Raw genomic sequence first — 24,889 nt, forward strand, 5'->3', positions numbered from 1 at the left:
ACGGTGGTGCCTCCCTGTGGAAGAACAGGAGGGGCAGCCATCTTGCCACAAATATCGGAACAGATTCAAATGGCTGCTGAGTCTGACTGGACATGTCTTTCTTCCATCCCTCTCCAAGCCCTGTGAGGAGGCAGCTTCCCCACCACAAAAGGGGAAACTGAGGTGTGAAGAGGGATGAAGGCCCTCACTCAAGTCACTGCACAGGCTGCCTCCCCTGGGGTCTTTCCTCAGTTCTCTGAGCGGCATCTTTGAGGTCTCAGCTTAAAAGCTGTCCCTCGGAGAGGGCCTGTCTGAGCACTCGTCTGAAGAGGTCTGTTCTGTATTGCCTCTCCGTTCCCTTCCCTTCGTGCACATGATTTCATGTGTGTTTATCTGAGGTCTGTCTTTCTGGTCAGACTCTCACCTCCTAGAGGGAAGGGCTTGAGACTGTTTCATTCACCATGTATATCCCAGCTCCTGGGATAGTGCTGAGCACACCATAGGTGCTCGATAAATGTTTGTGGAATGAATAAAGAAATGAGCAACTACATAGCTTGGGTAGATGGAACCAGGTCAACTTCCCGGCCTCCTGTCAGATTTGTGTTGCCCTCCTCCATGGAGAAGACTCAAGAGAAGACTCGTGAGAGTTCCTTGGACTGCAAGATCAAACCAGTCAGTCCTAAAGAAAATCAACCCTGAATATTTATTAGAAGGACTGATGCTGAAGCTGAAGCTTCAATACTTTGGCCACCTGATGCGAACAGCAGACTCATTGGAAAAGACTCTGATGCTGGGAAAGATTGAGGGCAGGAGGAGAAGGGGGTGATAGGGGAGGAGATGGTTGGATGCCATCACTGACTCAATGGACATGAGTTTGAGCAAGCTCCGGGAGATAGTGAAGGACAAGGAGGCCTGGTGTGCTGCAGTCCACGAGGTCACAAAGAGTCGGACTTGACTGAGTGACTGAACAATGACCTCCATGGAACTCCCTCCAGAATGACATGGTGAGCAGGAAGCCAGGAGCCTCTCCATGCCAGCCCTGGGCTAGATGAACAACAGCCCAAACTTAAAAAAATGAAATCATACTCCATAGCTGGACTGCTCATTACTTCTGCAAGGCCCAGATGCCTGGTATACAGGGTGTTTTGGGGGCCTGTACAGTTGGAACCTGGCCTAGAAAGAAGGCAGGGGATGCTGGCCTATAGGTTCCACCCAGACACACTCATTCACTCCTCTGCTCCATGGGCACTGATCAGGCGCTGAGCTGGGGGACTCACATGGTGCCTGCCCTCATGCTACACCCAGGCTTTCCAGAAAGATGATCAAAGAAAAATTCTGGTGAATCGTGCTCAGACCTTATGGACAGAGATGCTGTGAGTGGCCACAGCTCTACTGGGGATATCAGGAATGACATTTCAAGGTGGTCAGGCGTGGGCTGAGAGACGGGCTGACCAACATGGATGTGCCAGAGATGGGGAACAGCATGTGCCAAGGAACAGAGGGAAAGGAGCACCTACGTGGGCCTGGGTCAGGCCAGGAGTTCACTGGGCCTGGATCAGAAAGTTCAGGGAGGAGAGATGCTGGAGGAAGGATGGGCTGGGTCATTGGGGGCAAGGTCCGCTGGCCAGAGGAGCCAGGGCTTTTTAAAAGGGAAAAGACATGGGCAGCTTTGCATTTTAGAAAACTCACGCTACCAGAAATTTGCAAAAGCCTTGATGGGACATAAGAGTGGACATTTGGGAGTCTGTGCCTGCACCCCAGTGAGCACTGACGGCTGGGACCTGGAGCTGCGAGGTTAGAGGTGAGAGGGCAGATATGAGAGAGCCATGTGATGAACAGACATGAGGGGACGAGGGCAGGGTGCTGTCGAGGGTGACCCCAGGGTTCTGGCCTGCTCAGCTGAATGGAGGGGGCAGCAGGAAACCAGGGGGAGAGGATGCTGGGTCAGCCCTAGCCATGTATCTGGGGGCTGTTAGGGATGTGAGTCTGGAAGGGAAAGAAGTGCTGGCCTGGAGCTCTGGAGTTGTCTGAACCCGGACAGGGGTATTGCCTGGGCAGAGGACAAAGCAGTAAGGTTGAGCTGAGTGAGAGAAGAGGGCTAAAGGCAGGGCTGCCCCTCTCCCTGCTCCCTGCCTCTCAGCCAAACCAAATCCACACATCTCCGAGATCCACTTCCTATTGGCCCACGCCATCCTACGTGTGAGAGAGCGCACACAGAGAAGATGGGAGGGAGGAAGAGAGCTTGGACTGAGCCTGAGGGGTGGAGGGCCTGGGATGGGGGAGAAAAGGTGCAGAGGTAGGAGAAGGGACCACGTCCCAGAACTGTAGGGGTCCCCCTAGACCAAGACCAAGACTGAGTGGCCCACTAGGGGTCCTGGGAGCCAGATGCTTAGAATGACCTCCCTTTATTGGGGGGTGGGGGTAGGGAACAGACCCCAGCCCTCTCAGATGCAGTGGCCAGATGCTATGGGGGCAGCCCTTTTTCGGGGGGCTGTTAGCCCAGGGACTGCTTGGTCCAACCCGGGGAGCTGGATCTGTGTCTCTTGTTTCTCTCCACATGGAATCCCCAGAGACCAGGCACAGAGGGACAGGGAGAAGTACACGTCCTGAAACAAGAACCTTGAGCTGGGAAGCGTTTTCCACTCCCTGTCCTTTTCGTGGTGTCAAAGAGAAGATTTTACCTCTTTGCATTTAATAAGCTGTAAGCTGGTTTGTCCCAAGCAAGGAGGCCAAGGTCCTTAGGGCCCCATCATCAGCCCTCAGATCTCTCCCTGAGTCACTGTATAGACGTCAGGTGAAGCCTACCACCCCAACTTGCCTCCCACTCCCCCTCTCCTCCCAGATGCCAATGCAATCCCACCCTTTACCTGGTATCCCCTGTTCGGCCAGGCACTGCTGAAAGGAGGTCTCGAGGACAGGGTTATAAGGAATCCACATGGTAGCTGAATGGGCAGCTGACCACCCTTGGCTCTCCTAATGATGGAGATGTGGCTAGCTGTTAGGGGTCCACCCTGTCGCACAAGCCTGTGCCCAGCCAGCCTCAGATGCCAGCGGATGGCCATCCTCTTTGGTACTCTTGACCATCCCTGTCCATCTCTCCCTCATTTCCGTTCCTGATATTCCACCCTGCTCCCCGCTCCTCAGCCTGTGTGTATGTGGTGTGTGTGTATGGGGTGCAGGGAGTGCCCTAAGCCTCTATTCTGGGCAATGAGATCTGCCCATCGAGGTGGAAATCTTTGCAATAATTAACAAGCCTCCTTGGTGGCGCTGGTGGGGGTGGAGAGGCGAGGAGACAACTAGAGCCTGTCTAATGGGCCCACAAGCCCACACCCCAACCCCGACAAAGGCCAGTGCTCCCCAAGCCATTCTTGGGGCCAGCACAAAGAACTAGCCCCTGTCCTGTGGGGGTGTCACAGGCCTGGAATCTGGCATGATCCTTGGGGCAAGAGAAATGGAGGTGTAAGGGGCCCAGTGTGGAGGGCCAACTCCCAGCCCAGAAATGAGTCTAGCTAGGGAGGTGGGTGCCCCACAAATGCCCCCGGGGCCTCCCAAGTCACTTCCATTCCTACCAAAGCACTGGTCTCTCACCCAAGACTCTCCCCTGGACAACTGGGTTGGGGGACCTTGAAGGGAGGAGCTGGAGATGGGAAACCAGCTGGCCCCCATCCTGTTTCCTCTGGAGCCACTCTGTCCTCATCTCAGGGCTCCAGGTGTGGCCTGTCTCCTTCTTTTTAAGGCTCCAGCAGCAGATCAAAAGCGGGAGCTCCCCACTCCCACCCCAACTGCCTCCTCACAGAAGTGGAATTAAGCACAGAAGAGTCATCTTCAAAATCTGTTGTCACCATGAGACTGGCACCAAAGTGTTGTGGGCTCTGCCACCTACCACCCCGAGCAGGACTTTGTGCTGCATCAGAAGAAAGGGGAGGGGCAGTAAATATTTAACGCTGTGGACTGAGGTAAGCTAAAGTGAGGACTTTCCCAGTGGCTTGGTGGTAAAGAATCCACCGGCAATGCAGGAGCCACAAGAGATGTGGGTTCAATCCCTACGTCGGGAAGATCCCCTGGAGCAGGGCACGGCAACCCATTTCAATATTCTTGCCTGGAGAATCCCATGGACAGAGGAGCCTGGCGAGCTACAGTCCATGGGGTCTCAAAGAGTTGGACATGACTGAAGTGACTCAGCACACACGCACACACACAAGCTAAAGTGATGTGTGCAACAGTGTTCCTCTGGCTCTGCTGGCGTGCTGTGGGTCTTCCTGCTTTGGGCCTCAGTTTCCTTGTCTGCAAAACAAGGATTGAGGATGAGGTTTGTGTGTTTCAAACTCTGCTCTCAGAGCTCAAGCATTCTACAGGAAAGAATCAGGGCCTTAGTAACTCCTGTTGTATCAGTCACACAACTGGGCTTTGTCCCTAAGATTTCATTTGCAGAACTAGCTCACAACTGAGAAATGTTTGATCACTTCTGGGCCAAGTGATGCCTGTGTCGATCCCAGCTTGAAGCTTCCAGGGACAGGCAGCATCTCATCCACTGCAGGAGGATGCCTGGGAAGAGAGGATGGACCCCAGAAGGATGAACCAAAAGGATTTACTCCTCAAACTTCATAGGTTGGGAACAACACTGGACACACAAATACATATATACGGCCAGGATGCAGAGGGATGGGACTGGTCACGGGAAGTAGGCTCAGGAGAGTCTGGGCAGACCCAGAGGAGAATACGTACCCAGGCTCACTCATATATGCTTATGTGCACACACACACACACCACACACACACACACACACAGTCGACGTTTGCAGCCCCGCCTCCATGGCAAGGCACCACCTGCAGGAATATCCTTCTGTCTCCCTCTGAACCCTGCCCCACTCCCACTTACCTCCTTTTGGACTCTTCAAGCTGACCTCGCTGAGCTCTGTCTGGAGAAGAGGAAAATATCTCTATCTGTTTTTCAAATATTTGGGGCTTGCTAAAGACCAACACATTTTTTTTTTGAAGTGTGTATAATTTGAGGGCAATTTGATCCATATGTTTCTGATTCCTTTGCACTTAAATCATCAAAATATTGATTTTTAAGAGCCATTTGATGTCTAAGGAACCTTTTTAATGAGCTTTTAAAGCTCTTTAAACCCAGAGACTGGAGCCGGTGCCAGGGCCCAGGCTGGCTGCCGGATGGCCAAGGGCCCTCCCCGGGGTCGGGATCAGTTGGAGCCGAGACTCACTCCCCCACTGCAGGCCTCACCTCTGCCTGGCCTCACTGCCTCCCCCAGAACTGGCCAGGGGTCTCAACCCCAGCTTCTTGCTGTTCCTGACAGGGCGCCTCTTGTCACAGATTATAGTCAGCTTTCCTCAATGCACACTTAAGACACAAACTAAGAGGAGCAAATGGGATTTTTAATTTTTAAAGCCTGCATCATATTGTGCTGTAGAACTATGCTATGATTTATGTAACTACTCCCTACTGGAGAACATGTAGGTCATTTCCAATTGTGCACCTTAGTGCACATTTCTGATTATTTCCTTTGGCTACATTTCTAGAAATGAAAATATTGAGTCAAAGAGAGTGCACGCCCTCAATGCTCTCTCCACACGTGTTGCCACGCCATTTTTCCAAAAGATGACACCAATTTTTACACATCCACACATCTCCCCTCCCGCACTCTTGAGAGGAACATTCATTTCTATTCAAACAATGCTGTCGCATTGAGCAAAGAGAAGCTCTCTCACACAGCACAGACAGGAGGAGGCTCTAAAGCCAGAAGGCCTGCGTTGGAATTCCACTTCTGCCGTTTACTAATTGGAAGAGCGACTTACTCTGTCTGCGCCTGTTTTCCCATCTATAATTTGGGGATAATAATGGCACCGCCACATGTTTATCATGGGGACTAAATGACATCACGTACATACACATAAATGACTTAGTGGCTGATGCACAGTTGGTGGTCAATTAAGGATGACTAATATTATTACTATCCTTTAGCTAGTCCTTCAACCCAGAATGCCCTTCTCTTTCTCACCTTTTTGATGTCCTTTTATCCCCCACCCACCTTTTTGATGCACGCACTACCCAGGTCCTTACTTATCTCTACACTTAGCTAAGTTCCATTTCATTTCAAATCAATTCAATTCCATCCCCCAAATTCTGGCATTTGTGCAAGCCAGTGTCCAGGGAGCTGGGCAGACACATAAAATAGATCATCTCTAAGGTCCAGGCCAAGATGAGTTCTTTGAGAACTAGAGTGGCGCCCACCCCACACATGCCACATGCCTTTGTGTCCATAAGGTTATTATGGAAGAAACTATGTAGGGTTCTCCATCACAAATTACTTGTATGTGCATGTGCATGCATGTTCTTCTGCATACATGTGTTTTCATGCGTGTGTTTCTGTGGGCATGTGTGTAGTGTTTGTGTGTGTGTGTGTGTGTGCTCAGAGTTTAAGTTCCTGAGGTGCAAAGATAATACAGTGAGCTTGCTCTGACTCGTCCACAGATCTTATACAAGGCAAGGTACAAGGCTTGGACAATTATAGCTTATACAATTCAAGGAACACATGAATGAATGAATGAACAAAGGAATGAAAACAAAAAACCCTAAACTTCCACTTAGGCTGAGGATCTGGGAAGAGGGTTTGACTAGGAGTCAGAAGCTCTGAACTTGAAATGCAATAGGTCCTGTGTGACATGGCAGGCCTTGCCCCTTCTGTTCCTCAGTGTTCATCCCCCAGAGTGAAGGGATTGGATTAGATGACCTCTGAGGTTCTTCCCCACTCCAAGGACACGCTGAAGCCCCTCTTCCCCAACAGGGCCCTTTTCCCAATAGCCCACCCGCCTCAGTCCCTCCAGACGCAGACCTCATCAGACCCATGAAGGCCCCAGTCCCATTTGGGGTGGGCCTCGCTTGGGGAGGGCCTTTTGTCCCCTGCCTCATGGGGCTCAAGGCTATTTTGTCTAAATTCTCCAGGAACAGAGGAAAAGCACAAAGGCTTTTGCTAAAGCCCGGTGGGCAGGTCTCTCTGAGGACAGGGATTAAGTTTGTTTCTGTTGATCTCCCCTCCGGTCGACTCCGCTGTCTGGGAACCAGCTTCGGATTCTCTGGGGTTTATCCTCCGTCATATGGTTCCACTCCCCTAGCGTTACCTTGGTGGTGCCATTTTCAGCCATCCCTTCAGAGCGCCTCTGCAAAAAAGAATAGATCCCCAAAGAACAAAGCAAATTTTGGTCCAGGCTGGTTCTAAATGAAGTCCCTCTTCCTTCAACAACTGCAATTTGGAAAAGAAACAAGACCCTCCTGACTCCCCGGCCTGGGACAACTCTGTCAGACCTCATACCAGACCTAAAAGACTATCTCCACTGGCGATGGGAGGTCAGTCTCAAGGGGCCCCAGCTTCCCTTCATCCCAGCCCAGGACATTTCAGGCTCTGATGGAGCTGCTGGTGATGGGCTGGTGGGCTGACCCTTACTGGATTATCTGAATTTGGAAGGGTCACTCAGGGGTTAGCAAGTCTGGGAGGGCCGATCCTAACTCCACAATGAAGAGGTGGGCACAAGGGTCTCTGTCTCTGAGTGACCCCTTCTGTCTCAGAATTGCCTGTCTGCTCAGGGAAAGGGGCCTGATGCCTCTTAAGCGTCTTAATCCCCGCAACTCTCAACCCTAGATATCAGTGTGGGGCTATAACGTGCTATTTCTAACATGGCAACAGGGATATGAGCTTTATGTAAAGAGTAGAGGATGTTTTTGAATAATTTATGTGATATTTTTAATTCAAGTTTTAAAAATCCTAATGTTCCCAAAACAGAGGAAACACTGATGCTGCAATATTCAAACTGAACAATCTTTGGTTTGTAAAGATAAAGACTTAGAGTTCTTAACCAATTGTGGGAATCTCGGAAAACTCATTTTAAAAAATGACGGAGCTGTGTGGCTTTCAGGATCTCAGTTTCCTGACCAGGGATTAAACCTGGCCCACAGGGGTGAAAGCATGGAGTCCTAACCACTGGACCGCCAGGGAATTCCCAGGAAGTCTGTTTGTAATGATCTTGATTCTGACTCATTTTATTTAAAATACATGATTTGTATGCCCCTCTTTTGTACATAATCACACCCACACACAGCAAACACACTTGCTCTGTGATTCTGGGACAGGTTTTGCAGTATCTCTGGGCCTCAGTTTTCTTTGGCCTCAGTTTACTAATTTATAAAATAAATACAATTTACATAATAGAAAACTAGATAACTATGTCCCAGTTCCCTTCCAACTCTTGACTTCTATGATATCGAGAAAATTCTGAGCATATGAACCTACTGCAGCAGCTGTATAGCAAGGAGACTATTTCACCCTGGATAATCCTCAAAGCATTCCCCTAGCCATGGGCTATGGATAAGGCAGAGCTGGCTGAACTAATGAAGGCGACAAAATACTGCTCATGCTTTCAAGAAACACCTCTGTGAGCTAACCAAGGGTAACACCACCTCTGCCTTGCTCACTGCTATGTTCCTGTCACCTAGCACAGGGTTCTGTACATAAGAGCTCTCCCAAATGGTTGTTAAATAAACAAAGGAATTAATTAACTAATTCATTAAGGCATGCAGGCTGGGTCTCTTCCTGGATTTGTATAGCTCTTTTCCTCAAAAAATTCAAAACTTTTTTGTCAACCATCTAAAACATGCATTTTTTCCCAGGGGATTCTAGACCAGATATTAAATGTGTAAGATAATAAAACAAATCCAACATAATTCCTATGAAAAGCCTTCTACCCCAAATATAACCTGAGATGACACAAGCAAACCGAGTCTTATTGACCCACTGCACTGAGGTAGAATGTGTAGACAGACTCCTGAAACAATGTCTTCTTAGGAGAAGTGAGGCCATGGTTTTCATTGTTCTAGTAGAAGGTGGGTATCAGAAGTGGAACCACTATTTGGACTGATTATTTTCTTAAGGCAAAGGTCATCTCGAGTAAGGCGAGGTGATGAGTGAAGAACAAAGTGTTACGGAAATCCAGACAGGCCGTGGTGATAACTGCATAATTGATGGGAGAAGGGTACTGGTTCTTATCCTCCAGACCCTTCTCTTTATGGCCATTCTCTGTCCAAACCAAAAGGTCAGCCACAAAAGCAGCCTCTACATCATTGTCAGGATGCCAGGTGACGTTATCATCACAGAAATAACAGTTGGGAGTTGAATGAATCTGGCCTCCCTGTTCCATTCGCCAGGTGATGAGCTGTTGAAACATATGATGTGATTTTATTTGTACACCTACAGTTAAGACTCCAAAGAGTCTACACTTGCAACCACCATGGACATGAAGACGAAAAGGGTGTTTAGGCTTTGTGGGATCCTACACTACTGAAACCAGGTTAAAAATCACGTCCTAGAATCCATTTGAGTTTATTAGAAATGTGGCCATCTCCTTCAGTTTCAAATAGGTTGTTATATCTAGTCAAGTAATAATTATCCGGGTGTAACACAAAATGTTGACAATGGCATTCATCACTCCCTGGTTAGCCAAAAGAAAATATAAGATTATTTGTCCATTTCCACTGGGACAAAGAATCTCAAACTTTGGTGCTGAAGAAGACCCTGAGAGTCCCTTGGACAGCAAGGAGATCAAACCATTCAGTCCCAAAGGAAACCCTGAATATTCATTGGGAGGACTGATGCTGAAGCTGAAGCTCGAATACTTTGTCCACCTGATGCAAACATCCGACTCATTGTAAAAGACCCTGACTCTGGGAAAGATTGAAGGTGGGAGAAGGGGACGACAGAGGATAGATGGTTGGATGGCATCCCTGACTAAATAGACATGAGTTTGAGCAAACTCTGGGAGATAGTGAAGGACGGGGAAGCCTGGCGTGCTGCAGTCCATGGGGTGACAAAGAGTCAAACACGACTGAGTGACTGAACAACAACAAAGGTTAATAATACATTTCTGTCTTCCATTGATATATTCCTCATTATAGAAATCACCATTTGGATGGTGCATGTAAAAAGTGAATCAATATTTCCTCCAGGTAATTTTCTAGAATTACCTGGTGTGTCTTACCATTTTGTAAGTTATGTGACTTCATTTTGTAAGTTCCCTGAGGCATGCTTCAGTGAGACAAATTTCACAAGGGTGTTGGGATCTTAAATACCTAAACATTTCTAAAAAGTTAAGGCCGGATTTGTACACACACACACACACACACACACACACACACAAGTTGTCCTCTAATGGGGCACAGACTCTATTGAGGATGTAGATGCCTAATGATAAAGTTGGATAATCTCTTGATATCTCTTATGGATAGAACCAAAATAAGAATAACAACAACAATAAACATGATAGTGACCACAGACATTTTCTCAATAAAACTTATGCAATGGAGAAGCAGCCATACCATCAGCAAACTGTTGCCACAAAAGAGCAAAGTAAAAGAAATAGGCAAAAATGAAAAAGGAAGTGTTAGACAAAGGAGAGTGTGTTAATTTGTGAGTCTAGGCATCTGAGCAATATTACTCTGAAGATGTGGAAGCACGTCCATCTCATCCTTTCATCTGCTTAATATGAAATTCTGAAGGTAGTCTCCCCAGATTCTCAGAAATTCTTAATAGAGACTCCTTTGCAAGATCTTCCTGGTGGCTCAGACAGTAAAGCATCTTGCTAACAATGCGGCAGACCCAGGTTCGATCCCTGGGTCTGGAAGATCCTCTGGAGAAGGAAATGGCAACCCACTCCAGTATTCTTGCCTGGGAAATCCCACGGATGGAGGAGCATGGTAGGCTATAGTCCATGGGGTCGCAAAGAGTCAGACACGACTGAGCGACTTCACTTTCACTTTGCAAGACCTGCTTTGGGGGGAGTCTTACGCATTCTCACTGGAAAATGACTGTTTGAGATGGCCCTCCCGTTGCCAAGGATGATCTGTGTTTCTTTAATTGGGAAGCATCCATCCAAAAATCAAACCCCTGGAATTCTACTGCTCTCCTAGGTTGTTAGCAGTAACTGCTCACGTCTTTTTCCATCAGTGTCCAAGGGCTACATTTCTATGTTTCTTCCAAAAACCAAGTTTTCGTTTGTGCGGGCATGGAGTAGGAGGATGTTAATAGTAAAACTGGCCTATGATATGGAGCCCTTGCAGTATTCGGCTATCGAAGTTCCTAACAGGGTAGAGTCTAAGACTGCAGATAATAATTGGAGGTAATATTCCTAGATGCTTGGGGAGGCCTGTTACCAGCTCATGAGGAGAGAGTTGATGTACTCTCAAAGGAGCTGATCTTGGGATCAGTGGTTAGGACTCTGCCCAGTGGTTAGTTTCGCTGGCCAGGGCCTGAGTTTGATCCCACAAGCTGCCCAGTGTGGCCAAAAAAAAAAAAAAAAATTCCTATTTCAAAGGAGTTGAAAGGCCAAGGGCAGGACTTTGAACCAGGGAAATTCAGCTGTTTCTGAAAGCTGGGCTAAGTTTAATATTAAAATTCCATTCATCCTTTCTACTTCTTTTCTACTTCTACATCCTTTCTACTTCTACCAAGCCTGAAGTTTGGGGGTGGTATTGATGAGGAATTTGGGGTAAGCAGTAATGTTTTCTTGTAGAACTCTTTGATGATCATCTCAGGAATACAGGGTAGGGGGGAGGTCCTCATCACTAGAGCAGCAGATGGGGACGCCTCTAGTAGGAAACACAAAACTGAATGGTTCATTCTGATGCTCTTCAACAAGGAAAAGTTGCAACAAATCTGAAAACAAACATGCTCCCAAAGCCAACAACAAACAAAAACAGCAGAACATATTCATATTCCATTAAAAGGGATAATTGTATTACATTCATTGGGAAGTTTTCAAGTGGACCTTGAGGTCTTGATTCCCCGGCATGCGCCACATTTACTGTTTTGCCAAGATTATGTTATTGGCAGCTGAGGTATGCACTAGAGCAGGGTTCAATAAATTATAGCCCGCAGGCCAATTCTAGCCCATGGATTTTTTTTTTTGTAAATAAGTTTTTCCTGGAACACAATCATGCCTATTTGTTTATGTACCGTCTATCACTGCTTTTGCACCCCAACGGCAGAGCTGAAGAGTTGCCACAGACTCTGTGTCCCACAGAGCCTAAAACATTGACTGTTTGGCCCCGTACAGAACAAGTTTATTGATTCCTGGTCTAAGGCACCATTATGATGGGCCGTTTGGGGCATATTGTAAGTTCCCCAACCTGGCCACTTTAATTCCAGGCTATTCTTGGAGAGGTTCTGACATTTGGTAAAATACGCACAAGAACCTGGGTTACAATGAGAATCCTACGAAGAGTGGGCTTTCAGCCTGGTGGAGAAGTAGACTTGGACTGAGATGACCCCACATAAGTTAATAACAGCTGGCCAAAAGAGTCACTTCTACACCTCCTATCTTGGGCTCCCAACCAGAAGGTAGCTATCTTCAGCTGCATTCTTCAGCAAAAGGGGTTTTGGAGATTTTGTCTCCCAAATCTACCCTCTGGGACATAAAGTCAGGATGGAGGAAAATGGAGCCTGTAGCATTTTCAGATGGACAGCCAAGCAACAGTTCATCCTCTTAAAGGTCACCAACCAAGCAAGACCTTAAACTTGTTCATCCTTGGGACCGGTTTTGGCTATGGACTCATTGGAAATCATCTGCTGACAATTCTATGGCCATTCTCTCCCCTTACAGACAAATAAAGTTTATGACAAAGCAGTACAAGACAAGGGTGAGATTAGAGGGATTTCTAAATTGTTAGATGTTATCAACGGAAAACCGCTGCTCAATTAGAGAAAGTTGTTGTGATAAAGTAAAACTGACTTTCATTGATCTAGAGCAGCAAGGGAGAATACTACACTGACAGTTCTTAAATAACATTTTGTTAGGAGACATGAATGCATTTTATTTTACTCCTCCTTGTGGGGCTCAGAAGTTCTTAGAGCAGGATATCAGACTAGGACATATGCTTAGACTGGCTAGTTTCGTAAGGCAAGGATCAGTATATAAAAGGCAAAGTTCTAATTTAAAAAAGGAAGTCTTGTACTAGTCACCAGGTTTTCTGATATTGTTACTGCACAACTGATGGGCACTTCTGATTCTCACTCCCAGTCATTCTGTAGTGATAATGGCCGTCACTTATTGAACCAGACAATGTAGATGATTTATCCTTGTGTACCCTGTACCAGGGGTTTCCCTGGTAGCTCAGGTAGTAAGGAATCCACCTGCAATGTGGGAGACCTGGGTTCGATCCCTGGGTTGGGAGGATCTGCTGGAGGAGGGCATGGCAACCCACTCCAGTATTCTTGCCTGGAGAATCCCCACAGACAGAGGAGCCTGGAGGGCTATAGTCCATGGGGTCTCAAAGAGTCAGACACAACTGAGCATACACAGATTCTAAATGCATATTATGCTTAAAACTCAGAGCTTAAAAAAACTGAAGGTGACTTCCCTGGGTTGCAGTGGTTGAGACTCCACACCTCCACTGTAGCAGGCATGGGTTCAATCCCTGATCAGAGAATTAAGATTCCATATGCCACACAGCATGGCCAAACAAACAACAAAAACAAACAAACAAACCAAAAAAAATTATGAAGGCGTATAGCATCTTCTTTCTATCCCACTCCATCCATCGCCACCCAATAAAGTCCATTTTCAAGGGGAAGGAGTTACAAATCCAGAGGGAAGTGTCTGAAATGCCATACTACTGGTCCCTCAGACAGAGGTTCCCAGGTTCTGAATACCCCACCCAGCCTTGCACACACTGCAATGCACACTTTGGACTTGCATCATGAAAGTAACAGACTGGAAATAAAGAGGTTTTAGAACCAGATAGACCCCAGCTCTGCTACTTACTGACTGTGGGGCATTGGGCAAGTCCTTCATCTCTCCAAGCCCCTATTCCCTTATCTTCAAACAGAAAACTAGCACATGCTATTTGTTATCTACCCCTAAAATCATTCCTTCCTGTCTCTTTTCTTCCCATTACCACTGAGTGACTTCCTAGCCTCTCAGGTTGCTAGATTGTGTGTGGCCCTTCAGAATAGGAGGACACTTGTGTTCGTGGCTGGCACACTGTTGTCCTGACTCTGGACAACTGGAAGGAGAAAGAGGCCCTGGGTGGTCTCTCCTGAGGGGCTTGAGAGGTTCAACTCTCTCCATTAGGACTAAGAGATGAGAGAGCTTTTTCCAGGCTGCAGGGCAAGTCCCAGAGGAGGTCAGGCCTATTGGATCCAACTGCTGGTTGTTCTTTAGTGCCTTCTCATATCATTTTCAATAAATATTCATTCAATGCCTACGAATGCCAGGGACACTACTGTGTGCTGGGGACATAGTGGTAAACAAGACAGATAGGATCCTTGCCTATCAAATGGCCACAGCAGTTCAAATGAACACAGACTTTCCAGCTTCCCAACTTTCTAAATCACTGTGAGCATAATTGTGAGTATATTTCCACCTCTGCATTTTGAAATCCATCCATATCCCAAGGACTCTCCCAGAGCCCCTGGCTTGAGGTTGCTCAAGATGAATTGTTTTGCAGGAGAAAGAATATTTATTGAGCATCTTCTACTTGTAAGACTTGGGTCTATAAACATGAAGCCTGTTTTCACACTTTAGGGAGCTTAAATTCTGGGGTGGTTGCTACAGGACAAATATTTGATCTGAGTAACACAAGTTATCATGCCTGAAGGAACCATAGGGAAGGTCCAGAGCAGCTGAGTCAGCTTTGGGGATGAGGTGACCCTAAAGGTGGTAGGATTCCATCAGGCAGAAAAGGACAGGAGAGGGCCCACGAGAATAACTTAAGGGGCAATGTCCAAATGGGGGGAAAGGCAAGCTGAGGATGGGGATAGGAAATGAATTGGCCCAAAGACCTGGTTTGCAGCCTGATAGAAGACCTTAAATACTAAGCCAAAGAATTTGGACTGCATCCTATGGGCAAAGGGACATTTCAGGTCAGGAAGTTAAAGTGACAGAGCTGGTGCCATGAAAAGATTACTTTGACATCTGTGGGGAGATGATTAAGAGGGTGGAGACCCTGGAAGCAGCAAATTGAGGCCTGAGCAGCTTTGGACCTTTCAGAGGGGGGCTCACACCCTCTCGGTTTTATTTCTGGCTCAGTTGCTCTGCTAAAATTGTGCAAATCCTGCTGTGGAAGACTACTGGTTGCCTCCCAATATCCACTTCCCTCTCTCACCTTTCTAACAAAATCTTGAGTTTGTCTAGGGCAGCAAAATTTCCTGTTAAAAATGTTCAGCTCCTCCAAATCTAGCTAAAGATGTCCATGCTCCTGGCCAATGAGGCATAGAAAGAATTTACAATGAGGTTTCTGGAAAGGTTTTGTTTTCTTGATAAAAAGACATTGGTCCAGCCAGTACAAATTTTTTCTTTACCCACTTCTTCCAGCCTGGAACTCAGTTGTGATGTCTGGAAGTGGTGCAGCCATTTATGACCATGAGGATAAAAGCTCTAAATGAAGAGTGGGAGACAAGCAAGATAGCAGGAGTCTTGACGCTTATTGACTCTCTTGAATAGCTGTATCACCCTGAATTGCCTATCTCCAGATTTCCTATTACATAAGAAAAATAACTGTTTAATTTGTTGAAGGTTTATTTTAAGCAGCCAAACTTATTTCCTAACTGGTATACATAGCTAACCCTGAATGTCTTCTTCTTCTTTTCAGTCTCACAGCCTGGTGCAGAAATGTATTATCCATATGCCATGTGTTTTTCAGGAGCTTCCCACAACAACTGAAGAGGCCCTCAGTTTGTGTTGCTCCTTTGGTCCCAAGTCTCTCAGCCATGCAGGGCCTCCCTAGCTTGCCCAGATCCTTCAGAGACCAGAAGGCAATACCAGCTGGGACAACCCCAGGAGACCAGATCTCCAGCTGTGAATCCAAAGCAAGAGTCCTAGACCAGCAGTCAGAAGTCCTTGGATGCTAGACCACCTCTACTACTAATCAGGACATGACCATGACCCCGTCATTCCCAGTTCCCTTGGGCCTCAGTCTCTTTGTCTTTGGAATGTGGGGACTGAGCTCGGTCAAAGTTTTCAAAGTACACATCAATTAATTTGCATTTAACTGTAAATAATAGAGAGCTTCCCAGGCAGCGCCAGTGGTAAAGAACCTGCCTGCCAATGCAGGAGACATAACGTTTCGATCCCTGGATCAGGAAGATCCCCTGGAGGAGGTCATGGCGACCCACTCCAGTATTCTTGCCAGGAGAACCCCATGGACAGAGGAGTCTGATGGGCTACAGTCCATAGGGTCACAAAGAGCCAGACACAACAGAAGCAACTTAGCACACACACAAGAAAATGATAAAAGCAAGCAAACAAACAACAAAAATCAAAAACCAAAAGGTAGTGCACTCCATCAGGCTTAAACAATAAAGTTATCATCTGATACAGTCCAAAGACAGGACCACTTAGGTTTGGTATGGTCAGCTGCCCACCAATGTCATCAGGCCCCCTGCAGTTCTCTGTGGATTAGCCCTGTCCTTGAACTGGCTTCTTTCGGGGGCACAGGATGGCTACTGCAGTACCAGTACCAGATGTCTGCAGTACCAGACATCATGACCAGGCACTCCCCTAGCCAAGAATGAAGAGGAATGTATTTCTTGTGTTTGATTTTTAGGAGCAAGAAGCTTTTCCCACAGGGCCCTATCAGATCTCTTTGGTCAAAATTGTCTCTTTCCAACCAATCACTGAAAAGGAAAGGGGGATGACCATCTGATCTGAATGTATTCTGGAGAGCCAACCATAACCAGGACAGAAAGGAAGCCCTCTTTTTCTAAAAAAAAGACATGACCCCGTGACCCAGAGCAGATAAAAGCTGAATCCCTTGGACTGAAGTTAGCAATGGGGAGAAGGCCGGCTCCCCCTGCTACTGTCCTCAGACTCCCAGTCCCAGAGCTGGAGCTCCTAACACCAGTTTGAAAGCCACTGGACTGGATCGCTAAGGCAGCTTTCCATTCCAACACCCTATGCGTCTTTGCTTCTAAAATTAACCTCTGGCAGGTTAATTGACCTCTGGCAGAATGAGATCAATATGAGAGAGAAAACTACACATATCCCCTGAGGTTACCCTGAGGATGGACACAGTCAAAGAGCCTGGGGGCTTCTAGCCTGGTTACAGCTAGGAAAACTCTGTGCATTGTTCGGTATATTCACCGTAGCGACCCACGTTCATACAATCTGTTCCTCTTTGAGGGCACACACAGTCTCACCCAGTCTGAGAAGCTGCCCAGTAAGTAGTGTAAGGCCCAGGTGGCTCCACACTAGAGTCACAAGTGGGGAAACTGAGGCACCAGACAAGGAGGCCTTGGCTCCCTAAGCCAGGGTCTGAAAGAGCCTAGCTGGAACCATCCACTGCCAATTTGGCCTAAGGATGAGTGACGCTTCTGGGAAACTGGGAATACGAGGAAAAAGACACAGGTCTGATGGCTCCTGATCATAGGCTTGCTGGCTGGGTGCCTTAGGTCCCTCAACCTCTCTGAGCCCCACTCCCTTCATCTATAGAATGTACCACCTCAGGGTCACTGGGAGGACTTGGGGGAGCCCTGTGAAGGGTTGTTTAAAAGAGCTGTGGGGTCTTCCGGCCTGAGACTGCAGACAGCTTGGGGAGGACCTGCTCTGTTTCCCTCCTCCAGACTGTACATGAAGGAAGACTGGTCCCGAACCACAGACTGCCACCCCATTCGCCTGGCCACCGCCTCCCCCCGGGCGGCCCTGGCAGAGTCTCTGGTCCAGCCCCTCCCCCACTCCCCAGGGGCAGGCGGCTGCTAATGGCCCTCCCCACAAGCTGCTTCATTAAGGATTTGTTCTGTGAGCTGCAATCAAAATAAACAGACCAGCCTGAAAGCCAGGGAACTAAAAACCAATTAAGAGGGAATGGAGATGGAAGAGGGGAGGGGGTGGGCAGGAGGGGAAAAGAGGCCGGGGCTTTCCAAAGACTCAGTTCCCATGGCAGCCAGCTTCCAAAATAGTCTGGGAATGAAAAATAATGAAAACCACAGTGGAGAGAAAAGCGATCCTGGCAGGAGAGTCCCGACCTCGGGTTTGGCTAAATCCCCTTTCTCCTGGCTCCCAGAGGGCAGCTCGGTGGGTCAGAGCACCGGTGACCCTTCCCTCCCCCACCCACCTGGTCCTCTTTCCCTCTCAAGGTTGTGAGTGGTGCAAATCCTCTGTGGGGCCTGTGGCCAAGGCCCCAGGGTGACGGAGCCACATTCCCTGCTTTCCCCATGGGGAAACCATGCTGGAGAAATGGGGCAGGGTAGGAACAAGACTGAAAAGGGAAGTTCGGGGCACCATGAGGTCCGCCAGCCTGGTTTCAGAGGGCTTCCTGGAGGAAGTGACATTCAGACTGAGATCTGAAGTAAGAGCTGGCCATGAAATGAAGAGCCAGAAGAGCGCCTCAGGAAGAGAGAAGGGGAACTCCAAAGGCCCGTGAGTGGAGGAGTGGGAGAGAGAAAGACCAGAAGTCTGGTAGGGCTGACAAATATTGAGCTAGGTGTGCTCTGTGCCAAGCTGAGTGCTGTTTTATGCCCTGAATCCTGAGAGGCAAGAACCCCGGCAGGCTAGGACTGCCAGGTTTTATGGAAAAGCAGTGGAGCCAGGACCCCACCCACACCTGTGGATGTTATACCTACCTGCTTGCCCCTCTGCCTGGAGCCGTGCCTCCCAGGGAGCCCCCCCAGCCCCCGCCCATGACCTGCCCCTTCCCCCACCCACCTGGGTGACAGGGGAGTCCAGCCTGGCGTTTCTAGCATCATCTCCTAATGATATCTCCAAGGAGGCCCCACAGCCCACCAGTACGCATCACCGGAGGCATCACCGTTTAACCATCTCCAGACCCCCTTGTGGTCTGGTTTCTGTTTCACTGGTGAGGCAACAGGAAAGCTGAGATCCTATTAAGTTAACTTGCAGATGCCAAAAAGGAATAACGGCCAAAATTAAATTAACCCTTTCACTCTCCCTCATCCCCCCTCGCTTCCTGAGCCACAGAAATAAGAGCCCTGAACCGTGTATTACCATCAAGGGATGCAACACCTCAGCCCCAGGGGATGGGTTCCCAGATCCAGAGGGGACACCTGGCCTCCCCAGCAGATCTGACGGGTCGGGAGCCTGTTCTGCAGGGGCCTAAGCAGCATGGTGATGACCGGCAGTGCTCTGCCCACCAACACTTACTCACTGGAAGGCCTCCTAGTTGGGAAGCAGGACAGGAAGAGGTGAGGTGAAGGCTGTGGGGTCCAGTGGCAGCTCGTAGGCTCTGACTTCTCCAGTTCTTTCCAAGAAGCCAAGCCAGCATCGTGGGAGCCCACTGGAAACGGGATGCATCTGAGAAGGCAAAGCACAGCCACCCGCTCCCAACTCAGAGTCCTCTGAAGTCTCTAGGCAGAACAAGGGGAACATGGGCCAAGGAACTGAGTGTCCGGAAAGCTAGCCTTGAGCAGGGTCCCTGTCCTGTCCTCATGATGAATGAAGCAGAGATTTTGTAATCAGAGCCCCGCAGGTATCAACCCTAGTTCCATCATCTGGTAGCTGTGTGATCACAGGCAAATTACTCCTCTCTGAGCCTCAGTCTCCTCAACAGTAAATGGGTACAATAATACTGACCCCATAGGGAGGGCCTCTAGAAGGGTGACAAAGGTGCCAGAGTGCCCAGCGCAAGCTGCGCATGAAGCAAGAATTCACTAGTATTATTTTCCCCCCTCCCAGGCTTCAGTAGCATCAATTGTATTAATAAAATGGGGCACAAGCTCTCCCAGGTTAAGTGTGCAAAGCACTTGGAAAACTGCAAAGGCCTATGGATTTGTGCAAAGGACCTCTGTTTGAAGAAGATGCTGAGTTACTCCTTTCCAGCCTCCACTACCCTCAGCATTTCTCTCACCTGACATCTGCCGTAAGGCCTTCTCTACCCTGCATGGACTCTTCCTGGGTGGGCTTGAGGAGTCTCTGTTAAATGAACAGAGTTAAATGATGGAGCAAATCTGAGAAACTCACAGCAAGTATAAAAAACTGGAATTATGATGCACCCCCACTCCCTGGGTCCCCCAATTACTGTTCTTTTTAAATTGGGTTATAGTTGCTTTCCAACGTTGTGTTCGTTTCTGCGGTACAACGAAGTGATTCAGTTATACGTATACATGTATCCCCTCCCTCTTGGACCTCGCTCTCACCCCCCCATCCTATCCATCTTGGTTACCACAGAGCACTGAGCTGAGCTCCCTGTGCTATACAGCTTGTTCCCACCAGCTATCTGTTTTATAGTGGAAGGAAATGAGGCCCAGGCACAGAAGGTGACCTTCGTGAAGTCATGGAGGGTAAGTGCCTGGGTGTGGAGCTCCCGGGGCTGTCCCACTCGGAGGCCAGTGCTCCTGCCCAACCCACAGCCCTAGTTCACCAGCCTAAGGGGCCGAACAGGGTCAGCATGAGGAGCCTCCTGAGACCCGGGGTGGGTCCCTCCTCCTGTGGGTGCTGAGAATGGTCAACCCTCCACCATGGGAGACAAAAGGAGCCCACATGTGATGGGAAGAGCAGCCTGCCCAGGAGGCGGTGACACTTAGACCTGGAATCTGTGCTCAGCTGTGCAAACTTGCACAGTCCTCCACTTCCCTGGTCATCTCAGCAGCACATCCATAAATCCAGGAAGAATGCTCGCCCCATCTCACGGGCTGTCGGGAGATTAGAATGAGATGACTGACAGGTGTTCAAAACCAGCAAACCCTGTTGTCATTCGTAATTAGCACACTCAGTATTTGTTTGTGTTTCTAAGCAGCAGATTCGCTAAGTAGGTTAAACAGTGTCTCACTCCCCACTCCTTGGGCCTCCCCATCCTGTTCACACTATCCTGCTTTGGGCACCAACAGGGAGAAGGTAAACCCATATCCGTGTCAGAGTATCTTCAGTGAAGAGTTACTGACCGTCAAAAGTTCATCTCACATGCTGTCTGTGCTAGCCCTGAGACAAACAGACAAGAGAAGCAAGGGTGGCAGGTGTTTCCTCCTTTTGACTCTCATAAGTGAATAAGCAGACATATTAGATCAATAGCCACCTGATACAACTTTTGGGGCACTTACATGTGTGTCAGGCATGGCACTCACCTTTACAGACAGACTCCTAGGAGCACCACATCACAGCTCTGAGACGGAGCAGTGACTGACTTATTTCCTCCCTTCCTTCTTCCTTTCCTTCCTTCTGGCCCTCGGATTTCTGCCTTTGATCCCCAAAGCCGCATTTCCAGGCAGTCCCAGGGCCATATCAGGGGAGGGAGCACTGCTGGCCTCAGGGTCTCTGTCCTGGGCAGGCAGTAAAGGCCCAGCCAACTGAGGGGACCCAGGGGACATGGGCCAATCAGAGCAGCCAAGAGAACAGAGCAAGGGCAGATCTTGGGCTCAGAGAAGGCATTTGATTGGAGATTTGGGGCATTGGCTGGAGCAGGGAAGCCCTTCTGCCTGGATGTCCAAGAGGGAATGTTTCCCAACCAGCCCCCCAGATTGACACCTCGAAAGCTAATGCCCGAGGCTCCCACACCCAGACCCAGGGCATCACAGGCGCACAGTCAAGGAACATCAAATCAAACTAACCAGGCAGTCAGATGAAATGCACCTTCCTCCTACATCTAAGGAAAGCAGGGAAGCCCCCAGACAGGTGAGCCAGGTCTTGAGGAAGAAGCAGGGAGTCAGAGAGAGAGCCAAGAGCAGCTGAGAGGGGATCTCTGGCCCTGGGAAGCTAGATTCAGGGGCTGAGGGGAAGCCCCTCATCCTGGGCTCTAGGCGGCTGCACTCCCACGTCCCTGGGGGCTACAGAGATACACCCAGCCACTGGGCTCAAGGGGACCCTGTGTTTCTTATGGCTCATCCATTCAACCCTCACAGCCAAGCCCATGAGGTAGGAATCATCATAAGTGAAGTGAAGTGAAGTGAAAGTTGCTCAGTTGTATCCGACTCTATGAGACTCCACAAACTATACAGTCCATGAAATTTTCCAAGCCAGAATACTGAAGTGGGTAGCCTTTCCCTTCTCCAGGGGATCTTCCCAACCCAGGGATCGAACCTACGTCTCCTGCATTGCCGGCAGATTCTTTACCAGCTGAGCCACAAGGAAAGCCCAGGAATCATCACACCCAGTTAAAGTTAAAGAACCTGTGGCTCAGAGAGGTTGAATAACTCACTCTGAGTCACGGCATCCTAGTCAGGGTCATCTGGCCACAAAGAACCTACAGACTTACTGTTTGACAGGATAAAATTATTCATCAGTGATTGCTCCAGGCCTCCCACCAGCCTTCTCCTGCTAAGGGGACCCTGGCTGGCCCACTTCTTTGCCTCTCCTTCCCACCCTTGAAGACATCTTTGCCAAGAAAGGTGGTTCTCTGGGCCTTTGACAAGCAGAATTAGAAGTAAAAGGAGAAGGGAGAGAAATATCCGAGAGGGACTGATAGCTCTGAGGTGGAGGTCTGGGGAGAGGAGAAAGCTGTGCCATGGGGAGGCACAGAGGCAGAGAGAGATACGGACAAGTGGGCTCAGAAGTATTGACATTCGTGTCTGAGAAGTCTAAGGATGGAACTGAAGTTCTAATGACATCATGTTTGGCTTCTCAACTCTGTTCTCTTGAACCAGCACCACTGAGACTGGATCCCATGAATCACAGATGTGGGAGCGATTCATTTGTAAGGAGATAGGAGGAAAGAAAAGAGAACTGAGACTGAGGCAAGGTGGAGACCAGCTTCCTCTCCCAGCATCTCTGTTTTTCCTTTGTGTGGTGGTCTTCTCTGTGAACGCACTCATTTACTATTGCTCACTTTTAGTTTCTGCTCCGATTTGACTCTGGTGAACACACAGCCCACCGTGGCCGCCTGCCGCATCTCCTCAGTCCTTCTCTAGAATGATGCCAATTCTGAGTTCCCATTGTGAGCAGTCTCATAATACTCATATTTCCTGGTTCAAAAGTCATTTTCCCACAATTAGGTCTCTTTTTGGAGGTTTCGTTTATCTTTAAAAAGCTTAACCTTAAGCCATTCCTGCTCAAGTCTAGGGCCTGTGAATCGCTAGAACTGTATGTTGACCCTTCAAGAATTCACAAATAAAAATGATTTATTGAAGAGTCTCAACTTAGTAGGAAATAAGCACAAAAACAGTTCTATATGTTTTATCTTCCCCTATCTATACTATGACAAGTTCCTTTGCTCAATGGTTAAAGGTTCCCTTAACTATAACTTAGTCCAACCCATACATTTCAATATCCTTGAGTTCCCAGGACAATCTGGTCCTGTTCATTAAGACCCACTTCTGTCACTGGTTTGTTTCTTCTCCTCCCTTTCCCAGGAGAGGCCAGAGCTGTAGCCACAGTTACTTGTGATGGAAAAGGGATGTGAACTGGTCTCCAAACACTTTCCCCCACCTCCTCCTAGGTTCGGGTCATCGAGTGCTTGGGACAAAAGGGAAGGAGAGGGGACATAACTTTTAAGTCAGGCTGAAATCTTCTCCAGGTTGGTTGTCTCTGCTAATTATTTAGTGAAGCTGAATGACCTCTGTGCCCCTGATGCGGCAGGCATCCTCGCGCTGGCCCTCTCATGGGATGCACATCTGGGCTCTTCCGAAGGCCCTGCAAGAAGCAAAGGGCCATTTGTTGCTGGTACTTCTCACTCAACAGGCAAACTGCTGGGGGGGTGGGGGTGGGAAGGAGGGGTTGGGGAAGGAGGAGGAGGTAGAAGGAAGGGAGAAAGGGGGAAGGCAGGAGGGGGGTAACAGGAAAGAACTCAAGGCGAGGTGTCTTATCTGGCATCCACTGAACCCACAGGAAACTCGGGACCCCAATAGCCGGAGAGCGGCTGCTCCTTCTCCACTCTACCAGCTCTCTCATATCCTCCTCTCTCCTATTCAGAGCACACAGGAGCACACCAGAAAGTCCCTTCTCTCATTTGGTGAGCCCCTTCAAAATATAAAAAGGCTTTTACAAGAAGAAATTAATATAACATTGTAAATCAACTATACTGAAGTTGAAAATAAAGAACAGATCTCTTGGTGTCCACCTTCTTTGGCTTTAAGGAAGAGAAAGGACTCCTTTTCCCTCTCCAACAAAAAGGAAAGAATAGCCTCTCTTTCTCTCTCTCTTTTTTTTATATTTATTTATTTATTTGGAGAAGGGAATGGCAACCCACTCCAGTATTCTTGCCTGGAGAATTCCATGGACAGAGGAGCCCAGCAGGCTGCAGTCCATGGACTCAAAAGAGTCGGACATGACTTAGTGACCAAACCACCACCACCACCATTTATTTGGCTGGGTTATGTCTTAGTTGTGGCATGTGACCTTATGCCCTGAGGCATGTGGGATCTTAATTCCCTCACCAGGGATCGAACACGAGTTCAAACATGCCTGCATTGCAAAGCAGATTCTTAACCACTGGACCACCACAGAAGTCCCAAGAACAGCCTCTCTCTTAGGAGAGCTGCATACTCCCCCAAAGGATACCAACATCCAGCTTTCTCCCAGTCCTCTTCTATTGATCAAGGGGGTGGGACTTCCATCCAGGGACCCAGGCAACTGCAGGCAGTTCCATCTGTACAAGGCGAACGTGCCTGCATCCAGGAAGTGGCACACGAGACAAGACTGCCAAACAAGTGTGCAGAGCAGATGGCTCTACCCAAGGAGATATGTGCTGAATCCCGTTGGCATTGTAAACTGGCAGGCCAATTATTTGTTTCTGTCTGGACAGAATGTGCCTTCATGAGGGGCTGTGGATAACTGTGATCACATGAAACTGTCAGACAAGCTCATCTGGACAACCTAGGGGCAGGTCAGAGTCAATTATCATGCTTCCCAGTACTTTTGAAGAAAGGCAGCTTTACTTCTTTTAAGTACAGAAATGGAAACCAGGTGTGACCAGGAGTGGTCCTTGGGGAACTGCTTCAAGAACCAGCTAAGAATGAGTTGTAGCTAGC

The 24,889-nt window shown here is 48.5% G+C and overlaps 2 long non-coding RNA genes across 2 annotated transcripts in view; one reads left to right on the plus strand and one right to left on the minus strand.

The window, feature by feature from the left end:
* Nucleotides 1–19,320, minus strand: part of LOC145545532 (uncharacterized) — a 76,291-nt gene extending 56,971 nt beyond the window's left edge. Inside the window, exon 1 of the long non-coding RNA XR_014082139.1 lies at nt 19,141–19,320. This is a non-coding gene — a long non-coding RNA (uncharacterized LOC145545532). The remainder of the gene's footprint in view (nt 1–19,140) is intronic.
* LOC145545170 (uncharacterized) lies at nt 978–7,851 on the plus strand. Its single transcript, XR_014081928.1, has 2 exons — nt 978–1,780; nt 3,716–7,851. It is a non-coding gene; the product is annotated as an uncharacterized LOC145545170 (long non-coding RNA).
* Nucleotides 19,321–24,889: the final 5,569 nt, after the last annotated feature.

The sequence above is a fragment of the Giraffa tippelskirchi genome, chromosome 4 (assembly GCF_054371585.1).
Source record: "Giraffa tippelskirchi isolate mGirTip1 chromosome 4, T2T-mGirTip1v1.2.pri, whole genome shotgun sequence".
Lineage (NCBI taxonomy): Eukaryota > Metazoa > Chordata > Mammalia > Artiodactyla > Giraffidae > Giraffa > Giraffa tippelskirchi.